The sequence below is a fragment of the Miniopterus schreibersii genome (genome assembly GCF_964146895.1).
Source record: "Miniopterus schreibersii genome assembly, chromosome: X".
NCBI classification, from domain to species: Eukaryota; Metazoa; Chordata; class Mammalia; order Chiroptera; family Miniopteridae; genus Miniopterus; species Miniopterus schreibersii.
Genome location: NC_138104.1, coordinates 20,422,804 through 20,448,516, shown reverse-complemented (window position 1 = coordinate 20,448,516; position 25,713 = coordinate 20,422,804).

The following is a 25,713-nucleotide window of genomic DNA, read 5'->3' as shown; positions in this document are numbered from 1 at the left end:
TATCACCAGCCCAGCTGATACCCTGACCCCAGGTGGCCGTTTCCTCTATAGGTAATATGAAACTAGAATATAATTTTCAGGAACAAAAATTCAATTTCCAGCATAGAGGCACTGCAAATAGCCAGCAGCCTTTCTATCACCCCAATAGCTTGAGTTCTATGGAATAAGTTTGTTTTAGTTGCCGTTAAACTTAGGCCTACGTCATCCTCCCTTCTCACCCCTGCTAAGAAAGAAATAGATGAAATGAATTAGCTGAAACCTCTAAGACCATTTTGAAAGTCATATGTCAGTGAGAAAATATTTAAAAAAGACTATAAAATTAATTCTTTAAAAAATGCCTCATTTTTGTTTTGCCTTTTCTCATTTATTTAATGAGGAACATGACATGGAATGCTCACTCAGTATACAATTGGGGGCACAGACCATTTATTTGGTTCTCAACAAATATTCATTCTTCAGTTCCAGTTGGAGGGTCAACAAATGGAAATGGGCTTCTTGATAATCCTAAAACAAGATTTCCCCAAAACTTAATATTCAGTTTTATTTGTTGACTGAATTGGTGATTATTACATATTTTTATCTATTTATTTGAACCTCTAACACCTCCTCCAGCATCTTGAAATCTTCCTTTGAAGCCACCAGAAGAGTACCTCTGTATGTTCCCTCTGTCGCATCCCAATACCTACTTGCTTTTGTGCCAGTATACTCCATCTTCCCTCCTTTAAGCATAAACTGTCAATACTCCTAGATAATTCAACTCCTCCATTTCTACACTAAATCTCAGTCCCTGTCCCTTATGTAAGGACATGAATCCAGCACTTCCTACCTTCACCATCGATGTTTCCTTCTCTAATGTGTTGTCTCCACCAGCGTGCAAACATGGTATATGATTGCTATCTAGTTGGCTTCACATTGAGTATACACGTGTTTAGTCTAGTGATACAAAGTGTGAGAATATCTTTATACAAAGTAAATGCTGTGCCCCTTCCCTAGGAGGAGCTTATGTACTGCTTGACAAATCATTACTGACCCTTCTTTGTTTTTGCATAGTGCTTTCCACACTCTAGTGGGGTAAGTTGGATGGGTATTATCAAAATCCTCATAGTTATCTGTTCATGCTCTTTTATCATCATCTTCATCATCAATTATAGAAGCAGTTAACATGAAATGAATATTTATTACATGCCAAGTGCTAAGTGTGTCACATACATTATCTCATTTAATCTTAAAAGACCTCCACATATAGCAGGTACTATTATGAACTGATGTTCGTAGAAGTAATGTGATTCACCTAAAAAGGCACAGACAAGATTTGAATTCAGGTCAATCTAACTCCAAAGCCTTCTTTCTTATTCACTTTTTTCAAACAGAGAAACTGAGGCTCAGCATGTTTAAGTAACTTGACTGACTGGTAAGCAATAGTCTTCCAACTCTTTTTACTACTAGGACAAAATGATGATCAAAATGTCACCGAGATATGTGCTATCCTAGTTCAGAGAGAGAGACTAGTGTGAGCTAAAGAATCAAGGAAGGGCCCTGGCTGGGTGGCTGAGTTGGTTGAAGTGTTGTCCCGAGTACCAAAAGGTTGTGGGTTCAATTTCCAGTCAGGGCACATTCAACCCTGTCGGGGCACATACAGGACAAACTCGATCAGTGTTTTGCTCTCAGATCTCTCCCCACCCCCTTCCCTCTCTCTCCTTTCCCCTCTCCCTTCCTCTCTCTAAACATGAAGATTAAAATAAAAAAAGAATCAAGAAAGGAATGAAATGGTACAGCCATTTGTAAGAAGTGTTCTGTTATTTCCTATCAAAAACTACTTTGAGAAATTGCCATTGAACTGCAGTCATTCAAATGAAATTAATGATTTTTTTCTTTTAAGCTACTATTTAACAGTTGGACATGTCAGAAACTATTGCAGGTTGAAAAGAAAATCCCAATAGCTATGTACAGAAAGGCAGGTAGGTGGTTGTTTGGTTTCAAAATTGCTCAAAGAGCATGTGTCTCCTGCGGCATGCCCCGTGGATTTGTCCAGCAATAGAGTTATTGATTCCATACTTCAGTGGACTCCATTATTGAAAGGTTTAAATTCTTTAACGACGTCTGCTACCTCTTAGCAATAGGCTCTACCTTCTTGTTGAAGTTGCTAATAAATCTATCTCAGAAAAATAATGTAATATATCTTTTCTATATCTTTAAGTTGCTTCCAGCCCTTACTCAAGTTTGCCAGCTTCCAAAAGGAACATGCCAGCAACAGCATCCACATCCCTTGATGTCAGTGATTCTATTCATATCCACAGGTGCTGTTGTGTGCCCCCTACCCACTGCCCTGCCCACTTTTGGCCATATGCACATGCCAGATTCTTAGGTGGTCGTAAACCTTTCAGGAAAAGAACCTCCTACAACAATCCAAAAAAAGTAGAGAAACACTGCTCTTTAATGTTAAGTGTGACTTCTAAAAAGTAAAAGGGTTTCATGTTTCAAAACCGAGAAATCTTAGCACAAACATTAAAAAGGTCAAGAGCCTTTCTGTCTTGTCTTTCCTTTCAGTATTTTGACTTGCGTATTTTTATCTCCTAGGTATCCCTCATCTACTTCTAATATGACAACATTTCCTCCATATTCTTTTTCATTTTAACCTCATGCCAGGCTACTTTGCTTGGTGATAGAAGTGGAGTCTAGCCATCTTATAGATTTGGAGAAGTTGAAGACAGATGAAAAATCACATTTGCTAAAACTCAGAGTTAGAACATTTAGAGATGCGTTGGAAGGAGTTAAGTGTGCCTTCCTTCAAAGAAGTACCTTCCTTCTCTATGAGAAGAAAAGGCTTTAGGATTTGTTCCCCATCATCAATTACATAAGTCTTCTCACTGCCTCCATTTTAGGAGGAAAATTTTGCGTCAAAAGAAAGGGATATTATTTGCCCAAACTCTAGGTCACTAGTCTTATCTAATCCAAGAGTTTTTGTGAACATAAATATGGAAAAGAGAGCTATTGAATGTATTTTCAACAGTGCTACCCTCCCAAATGTTAAGGATTCATACAGTTCTAACCTTGTGCCCATTGGCCCATCTGCTCAATGGACACTTGCCCACTGCAAAAAGATGTTGTAAGAATAAATTTGCCCTTTTGATGAATCTAACCAATTACTACTACTCTCTTTCCTGGCTTGATAGTCTAAGAGCCCTGGAGAGATGTATAATTGTTGTTACAAACCTAATGCTTTCCATTTTCTGAATTGAAGCAAAACCCATTGAATTTGCAGAGAATGTCCCTGAAGCAAAAAAATAACATTTGGGCCCTTTTTGGTAATGGGTCTGCAGAAGTGAAAAACAAAATCCAGCACTGAAATTGCATAAATGAGTGACTAATAGGGCTTCATGTCTCAAAGAATACAGGAGTCATCCATCAATAGTGAATTTTTTATCACAAAGAGAGTTGGACGTGAGAGGAATTCCAGGGCTCTGTTTTAGAAAATGTGCCTCTTGCATTCATTCACATCTCTTCCAGGAGCCAGTGAATAAGTAAAGAATAAGAAATGAGTCAGCATCTACCTCACCTACCACAAAGAATGCCTCTAATTGAATGTTTTAAAAGGAATGAATTTCTGGCGTTTAAGCATTATTTTCAGGTGTGGGTAAATGCAACTGTTGTCTTATGGAAATATTTCAAAGCTCTTGGTAAAAATTTTTTTGCAAACTCACTGATATATGTTTAGTTGATTATTAAGTTCTCAAACTTGAGCATGCATCAACATTACTTGGATGGCTTATTAAAACACAGATTACTGGGCCTCGGCTTCAGGGTTTTTGATTTGATGGGTCCGAAGTTGGAACGATGTTGCTACAAACTGCTAGAGGACCCTTGAAGCTTCACAAATGATATCAGATGCTATAACGGGACATCAAGGCAGGGCATGTTTGCATATGGGGCCGAGGTCTGGATCTGAAATAGAGCAAACAAGTTCAAGTGTGGGAAGTTCATATAAGTTTAGGGCCTATATGTCCTTGCCGAAACAGAGTAAAAGTGATGTCAAAGACAAAGGTAGATTAACCTTGTCGCTCTTCAGCTGACAGAGGTATCTTTGGAAGTTGTAATCTTCTGTTTCATATGAAGACTTACTGTTGTTTCTATTTGAGGATAAGGAGTTAATTTCCATCATAGAACTTACAGAAAACAAATGTTATACTTGGGATGCTTTTTATTTTTTCTCCTATTGTATAAACACAGTTTTCCAGGATGAAAAGAATTTATTGATTGGCTATCAGCAAGCGAAGTTCTTACCTGGCCTGTTGTTTAAGAACTTACCAACATAAAACAAGAAAGGAGGTAGTAGGAAAAAATAGGTGTTTTTTTTTTTTAATTTTTAAATTTTATTTTTGTTTAAAGTATTACAGATGTCCCTTTTTCTCCCCAATGACCTGTTCCACCCCATCCCATCCCCCTCCCCAGTCCCTCTCCCCACCATTGTCCGTGTCCTTGGGTTGTGCATATATGCATATAAATTCTTTAGTTACTCTCTCCCCCTCCACCCTCCTGCCCTCCTCCATCCCTCTGACATTCATCAATTTCATCTATGCTTCCATGTCATTGAATCTATTCTGTTCATCAGTTTATTAAGTTCTTTAGATTCCACATATAAGTAAGATCATGTGATGTTTGTCTTTCTCTGCCTGGCTTATTTCATTTAGCATAATTTTCTCCAGGTCCAACCATACTGTCCCAAAGGGTACGAGATTCTTCTTTACAGCTGCGTAGTATTCCATGGTGTAAATGTCCCACAGCTTTTTATCCACTCATCTACTGATGGGCACTTGGGCTGTTTCCAGATCTTGGCCATTGTAAACTGTGCTGCTATGAACATCGGGGTGCATATATCCTTTCTGATTAGTGTTTCAGCATTCTTAGGATACATTCCTAGGAGTGTAATCGCTGGGTCAAAAGGCAGCTCCATTTTTAATTTTTTGAGGAACCTCCATACTGTTTTCCATAGTGGCTGCACCAGTCTGCATTCCCACCACCAGTATACTAGGGATCCCCTTTCTCCACACCCTCGCCAGCACATGTCATATGTTGATTTGTTGATGGAGCCATTTTGACAGGTGTGAAGTGACACCTCATTGTGGTCTTAATTTGCATCTCTCTGATGATTAGTGGCGTTGAGCATTTTCTCATGTGTCTCTTGGCCATCCGTATGTCCTCTTTGGAGAAGTGTCTATTCAGGTCCTTTGCCCATTTCTTAATTGGGTTGTTTGTCTTCCTTTTGCTGAGTAGTATGAGTTCTTTGTACACTTTGGAAATTAGCCCCTTATCAGATACATCCTTGGCAAATATGTTTTCCCAGACCGTGGTGTTCCTTTGTATTTTGAGGCTGTTTTCTTTTGCTGTGCAGAAGCTTTTTAGTTTGATGTAGTCCCATATGTTAATTTTTTTCTTTTGTTTCTCTTGCCCTAGCAGATGTATCAGTGAAAATTCCACTACGTGGGATGTCTGTGACTTTACTGCCTATGTTTTCTTCCAGGATTTTTATGGGAAAAAGTAGTTTTGATCAAATCACATGTTTGAGAAACTTTTACTATAGACCTAGACATAATTAACTGGTTGTTAATAATCCTTTCTGATAAAAGCTTTCAGAAAAAGCAACTCCTACATATGAAAAATATTTTGTATTTGTAAGTTATCCCTTACATCAATTATTCTATTGATGTTTACGTGAAAGTTTGTAATCTAGAGGTCTCAAATTGGAAAAATTAGAATGCTAGAGACAAAAGAAGAGCTAAATTGTCTAAAATTACTGGAAAAAGTAAATATACTTGACTTCCCAATGGCCCAAATCCTGATGCTTGCTTTAGTTTGGCAGTTTCCCCAGTGGCTTTTGCTGTGGTCATCAGCATCCATCATGTTGGCCATCTAAATGAACACACCAGTAATGTTGCAGTCTGGTTCATGTACTATCTATAGACACAGTCTGAATACCTTTCCTCATCTAATGAACTAATCAAGACACACAGCATCTGACCACATTTGGACCTCAGCCCCTTTGTGACATTGTCAAGAAAGATAATAAAGAAAACATAAAAAGAAGCTGAAAAAGACAAGTAATCCTCCGGTAAAATTTCAATGCAATTCTGTAATATCTAAAACTGTTTTCTTTGGACCAATTTTACTTGCATTTTAGCATTTATACCTCAAGCTGTTTTCTTGTGCTTAATTATAGTTATACATTAAATATGTATGACATATCAATTTCAAGATCTATACTTATAAATAAACAAATACTGGAGTAGAATTGTGTTCCAAGAAGAATTAATACCTGGTGAAAAGGAGTTGATGATCCAGTGAAGTATTCTTTGATCGCCATAATCATGAGCAAACATACCAAATACCTCTGTAAATCCTTGGACTAGAAGACATAGAGATACGATTAGTACAAATAATGGGATCAGTATCTGTGCATATAATGAGTGCCTAGTTAACAGTACAGACGTTCAGTGCTACCAGAATTCTGATGTCAGAGAAACTTTTGGGTTGGCTGAATATTTCTGAGCAGAGCTAGGACATATTTAAATAACATATGTCACTTAGATAAGTTGGTTATAGTTGGGAGGTATAAAAGATCAGGGCAGTAGAAAGAAGGAAGACTGCCCAAGGCATGTTTTGAACCAATATATCTCAAGAGAAGCATTAACATAAAAACGTTGAGGGAGCCCAGCCAGGTGTGGCTCAGTGGTTGAGCGTCGACCTAGGATCCAGGAGATCGCAGTTCAATTCCCAGTCAGGGCACATGCCTGGGTTGCAGGTTCAATCCCTGATTGGGGGCGAACAGGAGGCAAATGATCAATGACCACTCTCTCATCACTGATGTTTCTATCTTTCTCCCCCTCTCCCTTTCTCTCTCTGAAATCCATAAGGATATATTTTTTAAAAAATTGAGGGAGAAAAGTTAAAAATTTGTCACCTTCTATAGTCCCAGACTATTGTCTCTGTCCAGGATCCTGGCCAATTTTCTGTCTCATTACGGCATGATAGCACGATATGGCAGGTAAGAGCACAAGCCTTAAAGTTAAGTTCTGATTCTTCAGCTACTAGATGAGGGACCTGACCTCTCTCTGCCTCCATTCTCTAAAACCACACACACACACACACACACACACACACACACACACACACACACCCCCTAATTGCCAACAAAAAACAACACCTATCTCTTCTAGGGCTATTTTGAGGATTAAATCATACATACATATCATACATACCCTAGCACATAATGGACTTAATTCAAGTCATCTTTCTCTGTAAACATTTGCCATTGGCCACAGTTGGTAGAGATAATAGATTTGTCAAACATACCTCACCATTAAGAAAACTCAAAATACCTGCTGCCCCTAACAATGGTGCGGGAGTCATTGTCTTTGCTTCCAGAAGGTAGCCTTCTACCATCGGAGAAGGAAAAATATCTTTTTCAATTGTGATTTAAGTAAAGCAATTTGACTCTCTTATATCTCTTGACCATGATTATTTTGGTTTAAGTTCATAAAATTCCATGTTATAACAAAAAAATGTCAGGGCTGAAAGAGAACCTCAGTGTTACTTATACACTAACCATCTCTGTTTGAGCAGTTTTACCCATTTGTTTCCATTTTGTGGAAAGGAAAAGTCGGTAGCCTGAGTTCTCTTAGTTCTGAACATCATTAAAATTGCTCTTCACCTATGGTTGAATTTCATTTGAACTGAATCTAATTTTATAAAAGTAAGAACCATGCCAGAGTCACTCCACATGACTGACTATATATATATACTAATTTGATTTACCTAGTGTGATGTTGTGGGGATAGCAAACTAGATGAAGTTTCAGAAATACACTATTTTCTTGGGCCTCCCTGCCTCTGCAAATTCTGTTGTATCTCTGTTAAATCGTCTGCTCCTCCACCCTGTCCCAGCTACTCACTTTGCAATTCTCTATTCCTTTAAGCCCCGTCTGATCCTCTCAGACAAACTCAGATACTGCTCATTCTGAATTTTCATTGCACTTTCTATATATTCAGGTATATTGGTGCTGTATATAGACTTGGTAGACGGCAAAGTAAACTGATTAAATGGCTGTACTCTCCTTGAGAGGTCATTTCTTGGAGTACCACGTCACCTTTGTATCCTAACACCGAACATATTGCATAGCATGTAATAGGTGTTCAATATGCTTGATGAGTGAATGAATAAAATCAAAGTCACTTTATATCTCACAGGATGTCACTTTGTTCTCTGCTATTGCCTTCTCTCATAATTCTGGGGTCTTACAAATGCATTAAAGTAAGAAATGAAGTTGGGGACCAAACAGGTGGAAGGCTCAATGCCACAACTGAAGATAGAGCTCAAACCGTATATTCTGCTGTCACTGAGTTAGTGAGAGCACTCTGTATACGGACCTCACATCATATTAAAAGTAGGGTGAAGAGATCCCCTGGCACTTTCCATGGCAGTCCTTAGCCATAATGCTGCTGCTTATTGCTATGAGAATTATTCCTATTTGAATATCTCATTGAAATGGGAGCCACTGTCTCCTTGCCCTGTCCCAACAGTGTATGCAGAGAATCAGAATAAAGGAAACACTGTTGTTTTCTTTCCCATTAAATATATTTTCACTGTGGCTTCATCTTATCCAGAATCAGAATTCGCTCTGTGTCACTGGGAACATGCTATTAATTTCCTGCAAAGCTGAGGAAGCATTTCTTGCTGCAATGACGGCTTCACTATGCACTAGCTGCTGACAGTGAATACACACAGAATAGGCCATACAGAGGCACAATGGAAAGGACATTGATGTGACAGGCTAGAAAGATCATTTTAATTGCTATGAGGTTTCGCACTCATTGACAGAAAATAAAGTTTCCCGTTTGATTGAAGGGCAGATCCTTCCATTTAAATAATAATTTTCCTCTACTCCTGGAAGATATTTAAAATGTCACTTCTATTACCTTCTTTATCTTCCCAGCTGCCTTGGAAGGTAGGAGAAGTAGGCAGCATTATTTCTTGAGAGAATATATTTCTCTTCCCCACGGGACCAATGTGGAATCTTCATAGAGAGGTTCTGGAATGTTTCTTCTATTTTAAAATTTAAAATGGCCCTCAAGGATTTTAAAAAGGAAATAGAAATACCCAGGACAGTTTTTAAAAGTGCCATTGTGTATTAAAGTGCTGTCTTGTCCAGATGCATGTTCAAATGGTCTAGAGGAGGCCCGGTAAGGCCAGGAATGCATTGAAGAGACGCCTGAGAAGAGAAGGCCTTGGAGAAAAGTCAAATAGGAATAGCTCTAAATAGAGGCTCCCAGGGCCTGAGGGTAAGTCAGGAGAAATGGAAGTAGCACTTGGGGAGGGAGGGCCTCTCAAGTACCAAGGCCAGTGCTATGCACTTTGCATACCTGTGAATTGGGTCTTAGTGCACTCATTTTACAGAGAAGAAACAGAGAGCCAGAGAGGTGACATAACTTACCAAAACTTGGAGGAGGGGTGGGAGACTGGGTGAAAAAGGTGAAGGGATTCAGAAGTGCAGATTGGTAGTTACAAAATAATCATGGTGATGTAGAGTACAGCATAGGGAATATAATCAATATTGTAATGACTATGTATTGTGCTAGGTGGGTACTTGGAAATATCGGAGGGAACACATTGTAATATATATGATTGTCTAACCACTATGCTGTACACCTGAAACTAATACAAAATAATATTGAATGTAAATTAATTGAAAAATTTTTAAAAAATAAACAATTATGCATTTCCATTATAGTGTATAGCCTATGAGAAACAATTTTACTTTATTTTATTTATTTATTTATTTATTTATTTATTTATTTATTTTTAAATATATCTTTATTGATTTCAGAGAGAGGAAAAGAGAAGGAGAGAGAGATAGAAACATCAATGATGAGAGAGTCATTGATCGAGCCCTCAACCCGGGCATGTGCCCTGAACGGGAATCGAACCCTGATCGCCTGGATCCCAGGTCGACGCTCAACCACTCAGCCACGCCTAGCCAGGCAAGAAACAATTTTACTTGAGTAAATTTTACTGTTGATAATAATAATATCAACAATATTAAAAGAATAAATGTTTTAAAAATTCAATCTCATATCTGTATGAAATTAATAAGCTCTTATAATAAGCCAATAAAAATCCTGGGACTCCAGGGAAGTGACAGCAATTAGTTCTGGGAAAAAGTGTTTAATAATGGTTATTTTTAATGCTGAATATATTATTATATATTGCTGACTATAAGATTGCTGAGGAGCACATGGTTTGAATAAGGCTTTAACCCTTCTAGATATATAGTTTGATCGATGATGTTCTTTTCGCTTTTTTAAAAAAAATATATCTTTATTGATTTCAGAGAGAGGAAAGGAGAGGGAGGGAGAGAGATAGAAACATCAATGATGAGTGAGTCCTTGATCGGTTGCCTCCTGCACGCTCCCAACTGGGGATTGAGCCCGCAACCCGGGCATGTGTCCTGACCGGGAATCGAACCATGATCTCCTGGATCATGGGTCGATGCTCAACCGCTGAGCCACACTGGCTGGGCTATAGAAATATTTTTTTAAAGTATTCAATTCTGAATATAATCCTAGTAAAAATATTAGCATTTTTAGATGACCTTTCATATTTTTCTCCTCTTTCGTCTCTCCTTTATCAAACAAACATATCATATAGAAACCCCAATGAACAGCAAGTACTGGTATCTATTATTTTGAAAAAATATATTATTTCTGTCATACTTTTCTTGAGGGCTTCTTAACATTCCTGTTTCTTCTCCAAAGAGGTCCAGTGAAACCCTGCTGCCCACTCAACAGAACGTCTTTCCCATAATATATCACTAGAAATTCTGCTGGCAGGAGCAGAAGGTCAGGAACTGCCCTTTTCAAAAATATTAATGAAAAATAATATACCGATCAACTTTATGTTAAACAGGCTGAGATGCAAAGCTAGGTCCTTGCCTGTGAATGAAAGATAGATTTTTTTTTTTTAATACCTCTATAAAATCAGTGGAGAGGAGGGAAGACATCATGTCCTGAAATCAGCTCAGGATTGAGAGTCAAGAGACTCTGGATTGAACGTCAGCAGTTACTCTAAACTGAAGGTGTCATCTCAGGCAAAGCGCTTCCTTTCTCTGTGCCCAGTTTCTTCATCTTCACATAACGGCCCCTAACACCTGATCTTATACACTGGTGGATTCATCAGTGCCACAATTTCTTAAGTATAAGAAGAGAAGATTTCTGTGTAAAAAAAGAATCCCTGGTTCCACTTATAGGCCTCCACCAGCTCTTTCATCTGTTTTAGCAGTGTTTTACTTTTCTCTTCTGGTCTCTTATAATGCACCGTGGTATGCAATGCAATGCAATGCAATGCAGTGCAGTGCAGTGCAGTGCAGCGCAGCGCAGCGCAGCGCTGTACAGTACAATACAATACAATACAATACAATACAATACAATACAATACAATACAATACAATACAATACACAGATTGGATAAAAAATAAGGTTTAATTAAAAGCTAAAAGAGCCTGGCCGGGTGTGGCTCAGTGGTTGAGCGTCGACCTAGGATCCAGGCGATCTGGGTTCGATTCCCTGTCAGGGCACATGCCCAGCTTGTGGGCTCGATCCCCAGTCAGGGGAGTGCAGAAGGCAGCTGATTAATGACTCTCTCATTGATGTTTCTAGTTTCTATCTCTCTCCCTCTTCTTTCTTCTCTCTGAAAGCAATAAAGATATATTAAAAAAGAAAAGAAAAAAGATTGATTGTTTAAGCTATGTAAATTTTGCCTGGAGGAACCTGATTTAAGCAAAAATTTTATTTTTCTTGACAAGGAAGACAGAAGTAAAGCAGAAATACAGTGGGCGGTATTTGTGCAGCTTAATGGAATGTCAGTTCATCTAATACTATTATGCAGAGAGATTGAAATCAGGCTTCAGAGCTTCAACTGTGATCCCTCTGGTTTCCTTAAACATGTAGACAACCCCCTCAATACCCAACCTTAGGTCCTCCCATACAAACCATATCTTTATTCAGTCAGCAAACACTTACTAAGCACATACTGAAATATCATGAGTATTCAATTGTTCATTAAGTTGAACTTGGACAAAGCCTCTAGCTTTTCTCTTTTCTGTCTCATCTAATGATGACCTTCTATCCACTCTCAGCAGCACACTCTTTTTTATACATCATTTCCTCCTATAAACAGGATGTAGAAAGCGTTCTGCTTTAAAGGGCAGAATAAATATGATGGTTAGAGAGATAATGAGTGAAGGGTTGTGTTTTTTTTCCTGTACTCCATTTACCTAATAAGATTAGGGCAGTTTTTTGTTCAGATATGTTTTCCTGTCTAATAATACCATATTTACCTTTAACAAAGAAAGATTACTTTTTTTACTGTTGGTGGAGTCCAATACAAACAACATTGCTCTAAGTTCTATAGCCAAGCACTATTAATACATTTGCTGTTTGTAATGTGTGCTTTATTTTTAATGCCTATTAATGTGGGAGGTAGTGTGCATTAAGATGTATTTATCTTTTTTGAATATTTGTTTCCCCTCTTTCTGATTATCAATTTTAAAGTTTAGAATAAATTAAAAAGCCCTTTTAAGCTTATACCTTCTTTTGGAAAACAATCCTATATGTACAAGAGCTATTCTAAAAATCCATTAAAATGTTATTAGGTGGACATTTTTATGTTTATGAACTAAAATGACATTTGTTTATTTCCTGCTCCTTGCATTGACATTTAGCATTGTTGAGCTTGATGGTATTGCATTTATTTACTTTTGAAAGTCCATTATAAAAAAAAAAAAAAAGTTGTGGCAACATTTTAAGGAAGAAGAAAAAGGAAAACAAATAATATAATTTATAAGTGCTAATCTGTTAGCAATAAGCTATTTATTTATTTGTCTTTTGATATAGTTTCTCCTGGGAGAGCAAATATCTGGATGTTTGAAAACAAACAGGGGTCTGTTACAACTAAGGTCAGAATTGTGGCTAAGTAAAAGATAATCACTAATAGAATAATGGCCTGTAATCTATTTATAATTCAGTTAAACTAGTTGATTATTTAGCTATCAGGTTATGCCTTTATTAGAATTATTAAGAAGAGTCATTGATAAATACTAATTTAAAAAACAGTGCTTTTTCACAAATGAGGTAGAATGTCACATCTCTTTTATTTTGTAAGAAAAGAGCTTACTTTATGGGAAAGCCCTGTTTGAAAAATGGAGTGCCAAACGTGTTATCCCTTACAAAATAGGAATTTTCTAATTATGTTTTTATGATGGAGATTAATAAGATATAACAACTAAATAATGACCTAATAATAAACAATAAAACAGAGTTAATTTGTGAATTTACTAGTTCTTTGCATGTTGCATACATTTCAAAAACAAGATTATCAGTGACTCGAGCATACTCATAACAACATCTACTAGCTGACTGCTGAACACACAATGGGTGCTCTGTACATCCATCCATCCATCCATCCATCCATCCATCCATCCATCCATTTTTTCAAAAATATTTAGTGAACACTCACTATGTGCTAAATGTTAGAGACAAAGCACTGATAAGAGAAACACTTTTGTTCAGTCCATATTATCATGGATTTTATATTTAGCAAATACAAACATATTGATTTAATCTCTGTTTTTTACCTTGTTATAAACTGAACACCCCGTGTAACCACCACCCAAATCAAAGTATCACCAGAACTCTCAACTCCTTCTCAACAAACCCCCTTCTATTTCTACCACCAAAAATAGTCATGAATTTGACTTTTATAAAAATCATCATCTTGCTTTTCTTTATACTTGGATCACCAAGTTTTGTATTGCTAAATATAATTGTTTAGTTTTACCTACTTTTGAAATTTATATAAGTTGAATCATTCAGGATTTATGATACTTGTCTGACCTCTTTAACTCAATATTATGTTTGCTATGTGTGTATACATAGATAATTTTGGTTCCTATTTAGTGTGATTCAGTATTTTTAAATAAATATACCTTTCTAGGCTTCAGTGTTCTCAGCATAAAGTCATGGAAATTTCATACTTTTTCCAAAATAGGTGTGTTTTCCTTACTCTTAAACATCAAATAAATGGAATCATACAGCATTCACCCTTTTGTGTTTGGCTTTTATTGTCTCAAAATAATGCTGTTAGGATTTATCCATAACGTCATGTACAATTTTTAAAGTATTTAATATTATCTCACAGGTCACTGAGGTTGTGTTCACTTTTTTAAAAAATCTTTATTTTTCCCCGTTTTTCAGATTGGACAATTTTTATTGATATATATTCAGTTTGAACAACAAGCTTGTTTGTTTTATGATTTAGTAATTAGATAATTCATGATCATATTTGTGTTTTAAAAAAATCATTCTGGGTGTAGTGTGAATACTGCATTGAGTGTTGCAAGAATGTAGGCCTGAACAATGGTCAGGACTGGGGTCTAGTGAAAGATGATGTTGATCTAAGCTAAGTTAGTTTCACTAGGAGTGGGGAAAAGTAGACAGTATTTGATATGTTAAGGAGGTAAAGTGACACAATTTGACAATTGATTGGATGTTGGTAATCAAGTATAAAATCAAGTTTCTTTTTCTGTATTCTCTAAGAAGCAATTTGCCAAGCTAAGAAATTATGTTTGGTTTTGATCTAGATTTTGGTAGAAAGGTCTGACCTGTGGTAGAGATGTCAAAGTCATTAATATATCAATGGTAATTAGAGACAAGAAATTGTATAAAATTACCCAAGAGAATTGTGTGATGTGGGAACAGGGCCAAACATAGAATTCTTAACTTAAAAGACTGAGCAAAGGAAAGTCACACAGAAAAGATTGAAAATAAGTTGCTAGCCCAGCCAGGTGTGGCTCAGTGATTGAGCATCAAACTAGGATCCAGGAGGTCACGGTTCGACTCCCAGTCAGGGCACATATGCCCCGGTTGCAGCTCCATCCCCAGTCAGGAGTGTATAGGAGGCAGCCGATCATTGACGACTCTCTCATCACTGATGTTTCTATCTCTCTCTCTCTTTCTCCCTTCCTCTCTCTGAAATCAATAAAGATATATTTAAAAAAATAATAAGTTGCTAGAGAAGAATTAAATCAGAAAAATGGTGCATTAAATTTTATCATCAGTATTCAAAATGAAAGTGAGGTAAAACCTGATAATGAATAAAAGGTATTATTATATAATGCAGGAATATAAGAACCTTGATAGCCATGGTATTAGAAATTGCAGTGAAGAGATGTGGGAATCTCAGCAGATTATTGCAGGAGTAAACCATGTTAAAATTTGTTGAAAGATGATTGTGAGGCAATGTGAAAATAAGAAACTCAATTTTTTAAAAAAACCTGAATAACAAAAGGAAGAAAACAAGCTGGTGAAGGGAACTGTGGTTAAAAGAGATTTATATTCATAGAACAGGAAATATATCATATAATAAATTGATAGATTCCAAGATGGCTGCAAAGTAGGTAATAGCTATGATCACCATCTCCTGACATCAAAACAGATTTACGGCTAAATTATAGAGCAATCAACCAGAATAACCAACTGAAGGCTAGCTGAACTGAAGTATTATAACTGAGGATTTATTGAAAAAGTCACATAGAGGCTGGTAAGAAGGACAGTGCCACAGAAAGGGCTGGCCCCTGCACCCACATAAGGCTGCCAAGAGGCTGGAGGAATGTCATGGCTGCAAAACCCCCTCTGCCCAAGTAGGAATTCCAACCTCAAGCAAGAGATGGGAAGGAGAGAAACAAGATGGCAGCATAGGTAACAGCTGCCCCCGCCGCCTCCCACAACCACATCAAAATTACAACTAAAATACAGAACACCCATCACTCAGAACCTCCTGAAATCTGGTTGAACAGAAGCCCTACAACCGGGGAAGTGAAGAAGCACAGAGACCAGTAGGAGGGGCAGAGACACGGGCAGATCGGGAAATCACAGAGATGCGGCAGCGGGCCCACACCCTGTGCTGTGGCTTAAACCCGGGAGGGTGATCTCAGCACTGGCGGTTTCCCGGAGAAGTGAGGGGTCCCAGCCCCACAGCATACCCCCAGCCCAGGGCTCCAGGGCCAGGAAGAGACGTCCCCACAACTCTGGGCTGTGAAACCAGCAGGGACTGTCCCTGAGGGTCGCAGAGGCTGCGGGAGCCCCAGCAGCTCCTCTAAAGGGCCCGCGCACAGACTCACTCGGACGCGCTCCGTCTGAGCCCCAGCGCCGGGCAGCAGCTGGAAAGGACCTGGGACACTTGGGGAGGAAGTAACATGCCTGAAATTGGGGCGAGAGCTGGAGGGGCAGCTTTCTCCCAGGCAGAAGAGCTGGCAGAGGCCATTGCTCCTTTGGCAAGTCCTCCCAGCCAGCCAGCAGGCAGGGGCCATATTTGAATCTCCAGCACCTGACTCACACCTTTGTCCCCACCCTGGTGATTCCTGGAGGCCCCACCCCTCCCCACCTGTAAGCTCATCCAAGCCAGTTCCAGTGGCTTTTCTATGCAAGTGGCCTCTCAAGCCTCATGCTTAGGACTTTCCTAAAATCTCTCAAACAAGCAGCAGTGGGCCTCATACAGCTTCATAAGAGGCCCAGGCCTGGCACTAGTGGCAGTGTGCATTGGCTCAAAGCTTGGCCTCTCCTGGACACTTCCAAGCTCAGGACAAGTAGCAGCCAACTATGGTTTGCTGTGTAGTTCATGCTGGGTGGCCCTGGGCAAGGCACTGGCAGAGGCTGACTTTGTACCTCCCTGGAGGCCCCAAAGACAGTGCACCTGGTGGTCAAACTCAACCACACTGGATTACAACCCTACCACATCCATGAGTGACACTCAAGGGGCGCACTTGGTGAACACCAAAGCCCCACTGAAGTAAGTCCTGCTCCATAGGGGTGTCTCCAGCACAGCAGCTCTTTCGCTGTAGTTGCAGCTGGTCCTCACAGCTGATTGGCTTGGGGGTCAATTCCTCCCAGGGACACCAACAGCAACCAAGGCTCAACTACAACAGGACAGTGCACACAGCCCACACAGGGGAGCACCTAGAAGGCCCAGCTCAGGTGACTGGGGAGGCTGAGCCACTGAACCCTACAGGACACCTACTACACAAAGCCACTCTACAAATTCCAGGAGACATAGCAGCTCTACCTAATACATAGAAACAAACACCTGGAAGCAGCCAAAATGTGGAGGCAAAGAAACATGTCACAAAGAAAAGAACAGAAGAAATCTCTAGAAGAGGAACTAAATGAAATAGATCCAAGCAAGCTAACAGATACAGAGTTCAGAATTTTGTTTATAAGGATGTTTAAGCAGACTTTTAGGGAAATAACAGGAAATCGATAACATAATAAAGTACCAATTTGAAATGAAAGCTACAGGAACTGAAATGAAGAATAATTTACATGGGATCAACAGTAGAGTAGAGGACTCTGAGAATCAAATCTGCAATTTGGAACATGAGGAAACAAAAAACACATAACCAGAAGAGCAAAGAGAAAAAAGAATCCAGAAATATGAAAATAGTATAAGGAGCCTCTGAGACAACTTCAAGAGGCCCAACATTCATATTATTGGGATGCCAAAAGGAGAAAAAAGAGAGCAAGAAATTGAAAACCTATTTGAAAAAATAATGACAGAAAACTTCCCCTACCTGGGGAAAGAAATAGACTTACAATTCCAGGAAGCACAGAGGGTCCCAAGCAAGAGGAACCCAAAGAGGCCCACAGCAAGACACATCGTAATTAAAATGCCAAAGGTTAAAGACAAAGAGACAATCTTAAAAGCAGCAAGAGAAAAGCAATTAGTTACCTACAAGGGAACACCCATACAACTGTCAGCTGATTTCTCAACAGAAGCTTTGCAGGCCAGAAGGGAGTGACAAGTAATATTCAAAGTGATGAAAAACATGCAACTACAACCAAGATTGCTCTACCCAGCAAAGCTATCATGTAGAACTGAAGGTCAAATAAAGAGTTTCTCAGACAAGGAGAAGTTAAAGGAGTTCATCACCACCAGACCAGCACTACAGGAAATGTTGAAGAGTCTTCTTTAAGAAGAAGCTAATGAACAAGAGAATCTGACGAACTGAATAGATCCAGAGACATTAATGCATGCAACAGACGATCATATTTCAAAGGAAAGAGGGAAGGGGGGTGGAGGGTGGGAAGAGATTAACCAAAGAAATTATATGCATATATGCATAACCCATGGACAAAGACAATGATGGGGTGAACGCCTGGGGAGGGGGTGGGAGCGAAGTGGAGGGAGTCAATTGGGGGGAAAAATGGGACACCTGTAATAGTATCAACAATAAAGATAAATTTTTTAAAAAGTGAAATTAAAAAAAGAGAGAGAGATGGGAAGAGGAGTCCACATGTCATCTGGTGGCAAAAATCAATGGGATTCAGACCACCTGGGAGAAAAGGCAGTCTGCTAGGGACTCAGATGTTACCTTCCCAGGTTTGAGCACTCCGATCGTTATAGTACCAGCCTGGGGAGTATACTGCTTGGTACTCCAACTACTGGGACACCACTCTGCCATGCTCAGGTTCTGCAAAGGGGCCTCCTGGCTACAGCCAGCAGGACCTTTGCGGTGCCTTTTTTTTTTTTTTTTTTGAGAAGCTCTTGGTGGAGACTCAGACAATGATTGAACTGTGTAGATTTGGAGAGGGAACTATTAATTCTGCCCCACCTCAACCACACTGCTGGCACATTCCTCGAGAATCACTTGGCCTGCCCTACCACTCTTGTGCTGAGTTCAGTCACGCAAGGGAATCATAGTGCTGTGCAAAGCTCATTTTTGGAGCACATCTCCCTGGGATACTTTTGTCTGGGAATCAGATGGGCGGAAACTGGGTTGTGAGGTTACATCGTGGGGAGTCACTCCTGTCTCCCCTGGGAGGTCAGCCCCTGCAATCCTGGAAAGGGGAAGTGCCTGCCCACCTTCTACAAGGTTGCTGGCACCACCTCCACTGGGAGACTGGATCTGCCCTCCCAAGTCCCTGTGGCTCCATCCTGCTGAGTTTACTCCTCTAGAGAGGACAGCTAGCTGTCCCCTACCAGAAACTGCAGCACACACATCTCCTGGGGGAGTTAGAGCTGGAGACCCTGGCAAAGATTGAGTGGTTTGGCCATGGAGTAGAGGTCACATTCCCTTCATTGAGTCCCTGACCGCATGACCCCCAAGTGACCCGCTAGCTCTGTCCTCTCAAACCCAATTGCCTTGCCCTACAAAAGTCACAAGCTGTGGAAAGGTCTGTGGATCACAACCAGCCTGGGCCTACTCTAGTCTTTTTTTCTGGAGGCTCTGGAGGAAGACCAGGCAACCTCAATGGGAAGCAGAGTAACTGACAGATGACAGCAGACGTCAGGAAGCCTTGGAACATTTATAAATTTGCCCCCAATTCTAACCTGGAGAAAGCTACCTCTTGTACACAGATTCGCCCCTCCCACACAAACTCAGGCCAAATAGATGCTACTACAAACAGTGAACAGGATGATAGGTCCAAACAGGTAGCCCAAGGCTGGTTGCACATAATGTCTGATATCGACCTGTACCCAAACCCTGCCCAAGTGGACCCAGGACCAGTACAGTCAGTGGTGGGCTTCAGACAACACCAGAGCTCTACCCAAAAACTTACAGCAAACAAATGTCCTGGACTGGATGGCTTCAAAGGTGAATTATACCAAACATTCAAAGAACTAACACCTATCCTCAAAATATTCCAAAAAATTCAAGACGAGGGAAGACTTCCAAGGTCTTTTTACAAGACCAGTATTATGCTAATTCCAAAACCAGATAAAGACACTACAAAGAAAGAAAATTTTGGCCATATCTCTGACAAACATAGATACTAAAATCCTCAGCAAAATATTAGCAAACCAGATCCAGCAATACATTAAAATGATCATATACCGTGATCAAGTGGGATTTATTCCACAAATACAAGGCTAGTACAATATCTACACATCAATTAATGTGATGCACCACATAAACAAAATGAAGGGTAAAAATCACATGACCATACCAATAGACACAGAGAAATCATTCAACAATATCCAGCACCCATTTATAATAAAAACTCTCAGCAAAGAGGGAATAGAGAGATCATACCTCGGCATAATAAAGATCATAATATGACAAACCCATAGCCAAAATCATAGTCAATGGGCAAAAACTAAAAGTGTTTCTCTTAAGATCAAGAACACCATGGAGATATTTGCTTTCACCACTCTTATTCAATATAGTACTGGAAGTCCTAGCCACAGCAATCAGACAAGAAGAAGAAATAAAGGGCAGCCAAATTGGAAAGAAGGGAGTAATACTGTCATTTGCAGTTGACATGATATTGTGTATAGAAAATCCTAAAGACTCCATGAAAAAACTACTAGATCTATAAAATGATTTTGGCAAAATAGCAAGATATAAAATATATATTAAAAATAGTGGCATTTTTACACACCCATAATGAACTATCAGAAAGAGAAATTAAGAAAACCCCATTTACTATTGCAACAACAACAACAAAAAAGTTACCTGTGAATAAATTTACCCAAGGAGGTAAAAGACCTATAATCAGAAAATTATAAGATACTGAAGAAAGAAACTAAGAAATATACAAATAAGTGGATGCATGTACCATGTTCATGGATTAGAATAATTAATATAATTAAAATGTCCAAAGCAATCTACAGATTCAATGCAATTCCTATTAAAATACCAATGGCATATCTCACAGATCTAGAACAAATATTCCAAAAATTTATATGGAACCACAGAAGATCCTGAATAGCTTCAGCCATCTTGAGAAAAAAAAGAATAGTCAGAGGTATCACAGAACCTGGTATCAAACTATGCTACAAGGTCATGGTTATCAAAACAGCATGATACTGGCACAAGAACAAGCATATAGATCAATGGAACATAATAGAGAGCCCAGAAATAACCCATGCCTTTATGGTCAATTAATATCTGAAAAAGGGGGCAGGAAAATACAATGAGGTAAAGACAGTCTCTTCAATAAATGATGTTGGGAAATTGGATAAATACATGCAAAAAATGAAACTGCACCACCAACTTACACTGTACACAAGAATAAACTCAAAATGGATTAAATACTTAAATGTAAGGCATGAAACCATAAAAGTAACAGAAGAAAACAAAGGCAGTAAAATCTTAGATATTTCTCGTAACAATATTTTTGCCAATTTATCTCCTTACAAAAGGGAAACAAAGGAAAAAATAAACAAATGGGACTTCATCAAACTAAAAATCTTTTGCACAGCAAAAGAAACCATCAACAAAATTAAAAGGCAACCAGCTGAATGAGAGAACATATATGACAATGATATATCTCATAAGGAGTTAATTTCCAAAATTCATAAAGAACTTGTATAACTCAACACCAAGAAGACAACCCAATTAAAAAATGGGCAAAAGATCTGAATAGACACTTCTCCAAAGAGAACATACAGATGGCCCATAGACATTTGAAAACATGCTCAATATATATGAGTCACTAATAAGCTTATTAAAAATGTTCAACATCCCTCATAACTTATTAGAGGAATTTAAGTTAAATCCACAAGGTGATAAGGAAGGGAGGGAGGGAAAGACAACACCCATTAGAATGGCTACAATGAAAAGTAAAAACTGCATACAAATTGTTGGTTAGGAGAAGAAGTAACTGAGATTCTCTTATGCTGTTGGTAAGACCATAAAATAATACAACCACTTCCAGAAAGTTTGGAAGTTACTTATATAGTAAAATATATACCAACCATTCCACTTCAAGCTATTTATTCATTATGTACATACAAGAACTTGTATCCAAATGTTCATAACAGTTTTTATTTGTAATACCTCTAACCAGAAACAATCCAATGTTCATCAATACATGGATGGATTATGATATATTCATATAATGGAATACTGGTTACAAAATAGAACAAACCATTTACACAGCCAATAACTTGGATAAATCTGAAAATCATTATGGCTTTTAAAGAAATCATACACCCCTAAAAAGTACACACTGAATGATCCCATTTGTATAAACTTTTGGGAAATACCAACTAATCAACAATGAACAAAACATTAGTTCTTGCCTTGGAACTGGGGTAGAGGGAGGAGATTAATGTAGGTAGGGATGGGTTTTAAAAAGGCATGGGGAAATTTGGGAGGATTAAAATATTCATTATCTTAATTGTGGTAATAATTTCACAGGTATTAAATCTTATCAAATTGTGGCCTTTAAATATATGCAGTAAATTGATGCCAAATTTATCTCAAAATTGTCAAAAACTATACATATACCTATATAAACATTAAAAAAAAATACTGGCAGTTCCAAGGAGAAAAAAATCTTTATATGTAACTCTTAATCATAAGATGAGGTTTCTGCAAAACCTTCCTGGTCTAAAAGATTACTTTAATTTTCTGAATTTCTCTGTGGTCAATATTATGTCTCACTATAATTAAACATGTAATACTGTAATACAAATATTGGAATATAACGTCAAGAACTTGTTCTCTGGTGTCATGGAGATCAAGATTTGATTCCTATGTTTGTCATTACTGGCTATAAGATTACTTAATCACTCTAAACTTCAAATATCATATCTGAAGAACTGGGAATACTAGCAGTACTTACCCCAGAAGATTGTTATAAGGAGTGAATTTTAAAATAAACAATATTATATGCAAGCTAAATTGCAATTTGTCTACATATCATAGGTGCTCAATAAATGCTAATTAAAAAAACTAATAGCAGCTATGTGGTTGATATTTTCATTCCATCTGTTTATGGCATGTTTCCTCCAAGGCAAATGAGGTATGTTGTTTAGTTTTCATGGCTTTTTAATAGGCAACAGTCTGTAGTTTTGTTTTAGTTTGTTTTGAGGGGCAGGAGTCTTATTTTGAACTCAACTTTTTTCTTCCTTTCCGTAAAGTGTCAAGAAGGTCTTTGAGGGTAAACTTTTCCTATTAAAACCATTTGTAAATCCCCATTTTCAAATGTTCCCAAGTGACTTTTTCATGACTTTTTTAAATACTGATTGCTGCTGATTGATAGAGACTACCCTTTCCTCTTAGCACCAGCTACAGATATTTTGGCTAGTAGTAATATAAGGAACATGAAACCTATCATTATAACCTTACAGCATTTTGATAATATTTTATATCTATTTCTTAAAATCTGTAATAAATATATGGAGGCTGAGTTTCCTAATTTTGTTGGGCAACATTAACTGTAGCTTATAGCCCCAGGCATTGGGATTTTTAATATTTGATTAATATTTGATTTTTACTTACTTTTTAACCTTTAAGTTTGACACTTACTGTAAAAAACAGTATTCATTTCAGTGAGCCAAGTTTTCACACTTTATTTTAATTCTCACTTTTTACTTGCAATTTTATTTTCAATCTCATTACCTTGAGGTCATGTAATATATTATCCAATATCTTTCACTTGAGCAACCCAAAATTCAGCATAGATTTCTATTATAGGCCATGATGGTAAAATAAACAGAAGTGCTGACTAAATGACACCTACCAAACTTCATGTTACCAAAGATTAAGTAAAGTTTAATGGACAGAATTATCTGTCTTCCTCTGATTTAGTAGATATTAATCAAGCAAAAGTTGTATTTGACTTCAATTTCATTCCAATTGGCTTTGTAATCACATTTCGGAGTCATAGTGCATATATGAGCAGGGTAGGCTGGCATAATATTAAAAGCTTCTATTCTGTATAATTCATTTATAAATATTAAAGATGTACTTATTCAGCAGGAAAAAATCCATTTTCTACTTGTGTTTCCAAGATATTATTTGCTGAGATTTAGGTTTCAGTTGGGAATAGGAAAAGAAGAGGTGAAAGCCAATATTTCATAGTTTTCTCCATATTTATAAGGTGCAATCAATATATGCTGTTTCCTTAATGTGGCATTTTCTAGACCCTATAGGACCTCTGGCATCTCTTGCTATGGCAGATTAGAGTCTTACTCTTATTTCCTAGAGCTGTGCCAAGCTCTAGGAAGTAGTGGAGAAATGGATTGTATATGCCAGGAACTCTCTATTCCTGCATTTGGCCTGTACCCAATCGCTCTACCAAGCCTGCTGAGATTTCCCAGATTTTAATGATTTAAATAGAAGTCAGGGTTGCTTCTCTGATACATGGAGGTGGAGAAAGCAAACACTGTAAAGATGGAAAAACGTATCTTTTCCTATACAAAGAGAGGTCATTTGTCAAGGTGGTTACTGGCAGCCAATAGCAAGACACTTGATTCAGATTTGCCATGACCTCTACTTTTCATCCAAATACACAGCAGTGACTCGCATTTATAAGTAATAATGAAATAAACACATATTTGTCTAGATAATATTTATGGTTTATAAAGCATTTCCACATGCCTTATTTCCTCTGGTGTTCAACCAACAAAATCTGTGAGCATAGGTGTACAGAAAACAGTTAACCTAGACTGACAGTTAGGCAAGAAAATAAAATAATAGGCATCTAGCTTGGAATATAAGAAGTAAAACTATCTCTTTGCATATGGCACTATCTTGTATATAGAAAATTCTAAGGAATCCACTAACAAACTGAAATAATAAACAAGTTCAGCCAGGTTGTAAGATACAGATCAATTATACAAAATACAGTTGTATATATTTGCAATGAATGATCTAAAAACATGAAGAAAACAATTCCATTTATACTAGCATCAAAAATACAAAATATTTAGAAATAAATTTAATGAAGTGTAAAACTAATTCTCTGAAAACTACAAAATATTGCTTAAAGAAATTTAAATGGAAAGACATTTAATTTTCATTTATTGGAATACTTAATATTGTTAAGATTGCAGTACTCCCCAAATCAATTCTCAAATTTAACACTATTCTCATAAAAATCCTTGCTGGCTTTTTTTCAAAAATTTAAAAACTGATCCTAAAATTCATATGGATGTTCAAGGGATCTAGAACAGCCAAGCCAATAATAGAAAAGAAAAGTTGGAAGACTCTTACTTCCAAGTTCCAATATTTGACATAAAACTTAGTAATAAAGAGAATGTTATATTGGCACAAGTACAAACATATAGATCACCACAATAGAATTAGAAATCTAAAAATAAACACTTGCATTTATGGGGCTGGGTGGACTGGGGAATGGTTAGTGACTGCTTAATGGGTACAAGCTTTCTTTTGGGGGCTATGAAAATATTCTAAAGTTGATGTTGGTGATGTTTGTAGTGCATTGTGAATATACTAAACACTACTCTACTTTATACTTTAAATGGTTGAATTATATGGTATGTGGATTATATGGGAAGGAAGGAAGGAAGGAAGGAAGGAAGGAAGGAAGGAAGGAAGGAAGGAAGGAAGGGAGGGAGGGAGGGAGGGAGGGAGGGAGGGAGGGAGGGAGGGAGGGAGGGAGGGAGGGAGGAAAAGAAAGGAAGGAATTAATATAACATTGGTCCTTGGTTGGTGTCTGACACTTGACTGGTAAACAGTTCCTTATACTGATAAAAATAGTTGCCAAAATAAGTGTGGTTCATTATACCTAGACTGTGCAAATGCTTTCCTTCTGGTAGTCCAGAATTTTAGTATGTGCTATGCAGAAGCTACTGAAGTGATCAGCATCCAATAAAAATCTGGGCATTGGGTTTGTTTCCCTGGGCAGAAACATCACA